The 6,060-nt window shown below is 40.1% G+C and overlaps 1 non-coding gene across 1 annotated transcript; it reads right to left on the bottom strand.

Moving 5' to 3' along the window:
* Positions 1 to 1,302: 1,302 nt before the first annotated feature.
* LOC141567997 (U6 spliceosomal RNA) lies at positions 1,303 to 1,409 on the bottom strand. The gene has a single exon (XR_012491016.1). It is a non-coding gene; the product is annotated as a U6 spliceosomal RNA (small nuclear RNA).
* Positions 1,410 to 6,060: the final 4,651 nt, after the last annotated feature.

Below are 6,060 nucleotides of genomic sequence, written 5' to 3'. Positions count from 1 at the left end.
GGTTATAAATTCCTTTAGTTTATTCTTTTCTGGGAAGCTCTTTATCTCTCCATCAACTTTAAGTGATAGCCTTGCTGGATAAAGCAATCTAGGTTGTAGGCCTTTGTTTTCCGTCACTTTGAGTATCTCCTGCCACTCCCTCCTGGCCTTCAATGTTTCTGTAGAAAAGTCATTTGATAGTCTTATGGGAGTTCCCTTGTATGTAACCCTCTGTCTTTCTCTTGCTGCTTTTAGGATTCTCTCTTTGCCTTTAACCTTTGCCATTTTAACTGTAATGTGTCTTGGTGTGGACCTGTTTGGGTTTATCCTGTTTGGAACTCTCTGCACTTCCTGGACTTGTATGTTGGTTTCCTTCATCAGGTTAGGGAAGTGTTCGGACATTATTACTTCAAATATGTTCTCAATCCCTTGCTTCCTCTCTTCACCTTCTGGTATTCCTATGATGCGCATGTTGTTGCACTTGATGTTATCCCAAAGGTCTCTTAAACCATCTTCATTGTTTTTTATTCTTTTTTCTTTCTGTTGTTCTGTTTGGGTGATCTCTGCTAACTTGTCTTCTAAGTTGCTGATTCGATCCTCTGCTTCATCTAACCTGCTGTTAATTCCTTCAAGTGAGTTCTTTATTTCGGTAATTGTGTTCTTTAGTTCTAACTGGTTGTTCATTATGATTTCTACATCCTTCTTTATGTCGTCTCTAAGCTCCTTAAACATTATTATCATCAGTGTTCTGAACTCTCTCTCTGATAGGTTGGTTACCTCTGTTTCATTTGGTTCCATTTCTGGAGGTTTCTTCTGTTCTTTTATTTGGGACATGTTATTTTGTTTCCCCATTCTGGCTGACTCTCTGTGTTTGCTTTGATGTATTAAGTAGATCCCCTAGAGTTCTTAGTTCTTGCTGGGTTATCTTATGTAGTCTGTGTCCTTTATATTTGACTTGCACTACTTCGTCTTCTCCTCTGTGTGCGCTCCAAAGGTGACTCTTGTGTTGTGTATATTGTCCTGTTAAAGTTGATCTTTAATTTCTTTTCGGTTTTGAGTAGGTGGGGTTGACTCCTAGGCTGACTAGTTGTGAGACTGGGCTCTGCCCACCGCAGGGTGTTCTGCTGTGTGAGGGTTGACCACTTAAATGTGGTTTGGCCTCTATGAGCTCTTGTGCCTGTAGAGAATTCCCTCTGGGTGTGTCACTTGTAGGTCAATCCCGGTAGTACTCTGGTTTGGTCTGGAGTTGGCCTCTGGGTATCTTGAATCTTGTGCCTCTTAAGCTGGGCCCTAGTAGGGCAATTTCAGAACAAAGCAAATCACAGAAATATGGAACACTTCACGAATTTGTGTGTCATCCTTGCACAGGGGCCATGCTAATCTTCTCTGTATCATTCAAATTTTAGTATATGTGCTGCCGAAGCGAGCACGTAAGGATTTTTTTTAAGTAAACTTAAGAAAGCTTGAGAAATTTTTATCACCTTTTTATGAATTTAGTTTTAATTTATTGAGCATTTATATAGAGCAGCTTTCTGCTCTAATTCATGTAATATTTATAAGCAACCTTCTGGCTGGTGCTATTACCAGTACTATTTTGTAGATGAGAATGAGAGGCAGATAGAGATTAAGTACAATTCCCAATGTCTCACAAATAATAAACAGTAGATCCCAGATTTGAATCCAGCTAGTCTGCGTGAAGATGCCAGGCTCTCAACCTCTGTGTTTGTCCAGCTCAGCAAATTGTTCCTGTTGATCAGTCATCTGCCTAAAGAAGACGGCAGCCAACCACATGGACTCCAGCAGATCTGGTCCAAAGGAACAGTGTGCCTGTAGTGGACACATTCCTTTATGTTTCACTGATAAATTTACAAATGAGCAGATGGCTCCTTGGAGGAATGGAGGGGCAACATCCCAACGATTTAAAATTATTAATTCTGTTCAGATCTTTAGAAGAATTAACTGGATTAGGAAGGCTCATTAACAGTTTATTACGTATTGAAGCAGAAAGGGTATAACACCATGGGTAGAAGTAAGGCCCAAAGAACAACAAACATAGACTCAGTTAAGGGTACATTTTTACCTGTCCCTTGCTAACATGATGAAGTAAGTGCTTGCAAACAGTTGACAGTTTGGTCATAACCAAATCTCACTAATTATAGGGTACTAGAGAACTCATTTAAACACCAGGAGCAAAAAAAGAGAGAAAGACAGAGAATTACATGATCTAATCAGGTTTTCCTATCTCTAATATCTGTGAAACGTATTATTTAGTAATACTTCAGAGAAGCATATGTCATTTGAAGTAAATTAATATAAGCAGAAGTGTCTGTTTTTTGACCCAAACACAAATGCATGTTTGTCCTTATGTGCCTGCCCCGTTACCAGGAGAGAATCTACCCTGGGTTCTGTGTTACGCAGGAGATGGTGCTTTGTCTCAGCCTGTCGGAGGCTTACGTTACTGAGTGACTGAGGGGCCTCCAGTGGATCGTAGCTCCTCTCAGACTCTCCCACTCACATCCTTATTGTCTACTCATTCATTCATTCATAGTAGATCTTCCATAAATATTTGTCAAATAAATGAAAAAATAATTGCTTAGGAAAAAACGTCAGTCGCTCAACCCCACTTTAAAGAGGTTGGGAGAGCAGAGCAGCAGTGTTGGGATAAAGAACTAGATACCCCTGGGAGAGTATTTTTGAAAGCAACTTGATCAAATTCAGCACTGATGCTGGTTAGGGGACTGGAATGTAGCCCATGTGAAGCAGAGGCAACATATTTCTGGGTTTGAAACAGCTATCTAGGAACAGAGTCCTGGACACACATGGTATAGCCTCAAGAATCACTTGTTTGACAACATGATGTATGAATGGGGCTTTTCTAGGCAGAGAGACATGTGTTCAGAGAAAATCATGACTAGGTCCCCATGTCTTTAAAAAATTGTGCAGTGTTCAACGAGGAGAGTGAGGAGAGCATGGAAGTTACACTAACACAAGAGAAGAGCATGGCATTTATTGCCCATGACACAGCTGTGCGTTTAAGGGTTCGACTTTGTGGGTCTTGGCAGGGTGGCAAAGGCCAGGCCCCGGGGAATGGAAGCTAGCTCATGAGGAATAGAAGCTTTCTTAGGACAATACAATTTTTTGTCTTTGGCACTGTAGGAATATTGCCTAGGGACCATGAGCTTTCTAGAGTCTTCATGAAAATATTTGAGAACTGAAAAAAAAGTATTGGCTTCAAATATGAAAAGACAACAGCAATATTGAAATTCATAAATGTTTAAGTCAGTGTATACAAAGTACAACACCATGTTATTCTATTAGTTCAATTTCTTATTAATTAAATGTTTATTTTATTTGAAAATAATTTGTAGATCAGATTTTTTTTATCTTGCCAAAATTCTCATGAAAGCGTGATGAATATAGAAAATGTATTATGTGTGCCACAATTTCTAAAACAAAACTATAGAGAGCTTTCAAAAAGTTTGAAGGAAAATATTACATTCATTATAATTAAAAAGGGACCAAGAAGCATTTTAATATGTTGGATGCAATACTAAGTTGCACTGGGATATGCTAATAAGCAACAGAAAGATATCCATTAAACAGCATCAGGGGAGTTTAAGAGAAAGCCTCTGCAGAGTCTCACTGATTGGCAGAGTCTAGGGATGGAGACTAGGCAATATGGACCACGAGGGAAGGTCATCCACAGGTAGCCAGCTTTCTTCTCACACCATGAGAGAACTGGCAAAAGCAAGGCAGGCCCCACTCTCAGAGAACCAAAAGTGGGTTTAGGGTCAGGGCTTCTTTCTAAGGAATAAGTCAGATGCTGGATTACTATAAATGCAGCTAGTGCAAGATACTAGCTGGCCTTGGTAGCAAATCTGACTTGTTTATGAGTCTCATGAGTTTAAGGCTAGAATTCAGTTTCCCCTTTGACCAAGAACAGGGCCCAGAGTGCACATGGGGATCAAGACAGCCAACAAATACTTATTAAGTGCCTACTCTGTGCCAGGGACTGTGCTAAGTACTGGGAATACAGTAGAGACAATCTAGGCACTCACTCCTGGCCACAGTGCTTACTGTCTAATAGAAAGACAGACATAAACCAGTAATCAGTGGGATAAGTGCTATGGAAAAGGAGTATCGGGTGCTCAGAAAGTAGCACAAAGACTGTGGGCGCAAGAGACCCTGACAGCGCATTCCAGAAAAATCAAAAGTAGAGCAAGCATGCTCAGAACCAGGGACCTTACGGACAGAAGAATTTTCTGCTAGCAGAGGACATCACAGCAGAAGTTGCCAGACAGCTGGGCAGGAGCTTGGTGTGGGGGCTTGGCTATGGATTTTATGGGACTGTTACATCAATCTGGGTGGAAGAGCTCCGGTTAGCCCTGCGTGGGCAAAATCTTTCTCAGGACAGTAGGTGAGCATTGAGAAATGCTCTCTTGGAATATATTTAAGGGGCTGTGGATTACTGTGTTTTCCCTCATGAAGGAGCTATCATTTAAAATCTATCTGTTTTACTAACACTTTCTCTCAGACACCGTGGCTATACTATTTGCAAATAATCAGCTAGTGTCAGCTTATTGGACTGTCCAGTTGAGAAATCTGTTTTTTTTTTTTTTTTTTTTTTAATCTGTAACATGTAACTGAGGCCCTTGCAGCCTCAGGCATCCCTAACACATGTATAATTCTCTAGAATTATAAATAAGTTGTATTCAACACCAATTAACATCATCATCAAAAATATTGTGCATGGCACACATCTCATGCAAGCAGCAAGCACTGACTGTACAAAGTACTCTCAACTGGAATCCACCCAGCTCAAATGACTTCATGCAGAGAAAATAAATACCAGTGAGGAGGCAGCTTCATCTGGGTAGAGTAGACTTTTTTTTTTTTTTTTTGGCGTTTTCTTTTTCTACCTCCAGCAGCCCTTAGCACAGTGCCTTACTCATGAAATATTTGTTAAAATGAAAAGTGAACAGAACTCAGTATATTTTTTCAGGGCCATTTCTGATTTTGAAAGCCAACCAGGCCAAGTCAAATCACCTAGCATTTTTATTTTAGAGATAGTACCCCCTGTCCCTTTGCCTTCCTCCGGAGGGGAGAGATGAAATGTGATAACACAGTCATTTGTACCAAGCATGTTCCTGCTGAAAGGCCTTTGTGTAGGTGCTTTGAGTCTCAGAGAAAGGTGCTCATTGTTCCTCCCTAGTATTTGAAGATGACCTCACTGATAGACTTGTATCCCCAAGTGACTGAAATGGCTGTGGTCTCGGAGGCGTGTGGGAAGGCTTTTCTTTGGTTTGTGGTGAGAGCCTGTTTGCAAGGACTGTATTTGTAGAGCCACCTTTCTTCAGGTTGCTTGTCAAGATGAGTTGGCTCATATCTGTTAGCTGCACACCAGGTTCCTCTGTTGGCGGGTATTCTATTCCAGGATTCCAGAGTTATCGAGAAATGGACTATGTCAACACAAGGTTTTATTGTGTTCTGAGGCACTTTGGGGCGTCTGACAGCTGCTCTCATTTTGCAGAGCCAACTGCTGCTGAAGGTTTGGCAAAGGTTAATTTTTAAATGGATTCTGAGCTGCTATATGTGGCATCTCCCTTGGCATTTGAATCATTCAGGACATAACTCCATCGTTAGATCATTTTTTTTTTTTTTTGATGAAATTTTTGTTGGTCACCTTTAAAGCTGCATCAATCACTTGGTAATGGAAAAAAAGTCAATGTAATGATCTGCTTTGAAAATAAACAGTATAACTTGACTTTGGCATCAAGAGCCTATTATCATGTGGTAACATCATTCTATTCCAATGACATTATCTGCTAAAGATATTATGATGGTGGAAAATATTTCAATTTTGTTATCGGAACAATGAAGTTGTGATATTTAATTACAGAGAAGTATGTTTAATTTGGGGAATCTGGTATGTTGACTGTCACAATTTACTCGTCAGAAGCCTGGGTAATGATAATCAAATTTGAACACAATATTATTTAGTGACCCACCCATGTTATTGATTCAATACTTTTCCTCACTTTCCTAGGTCTTAGCCTTTGAAATTTGAATTTAATGAGCTCA

The sequence above is a fragment of the Rhinolophus sinicus genome, linkage group LG12 (genome assembly GCF_036562045.2).
Source record: "Rhinolophus sinicus isolate RSC01 linkage group LG12, ASM3656204v1, whole genome shotgun sequence".
NCBI lineage: Eukaryota > Metazoa > Chordata > Mammalia > Chiroptera > Rhinolophidae > Rhinolophus > Rhinolophus sinicus.
Note: the sequence above shows the minus strand (reverse complement) of the source record. Positions and strands in the feature narration are given on the sequence as shown.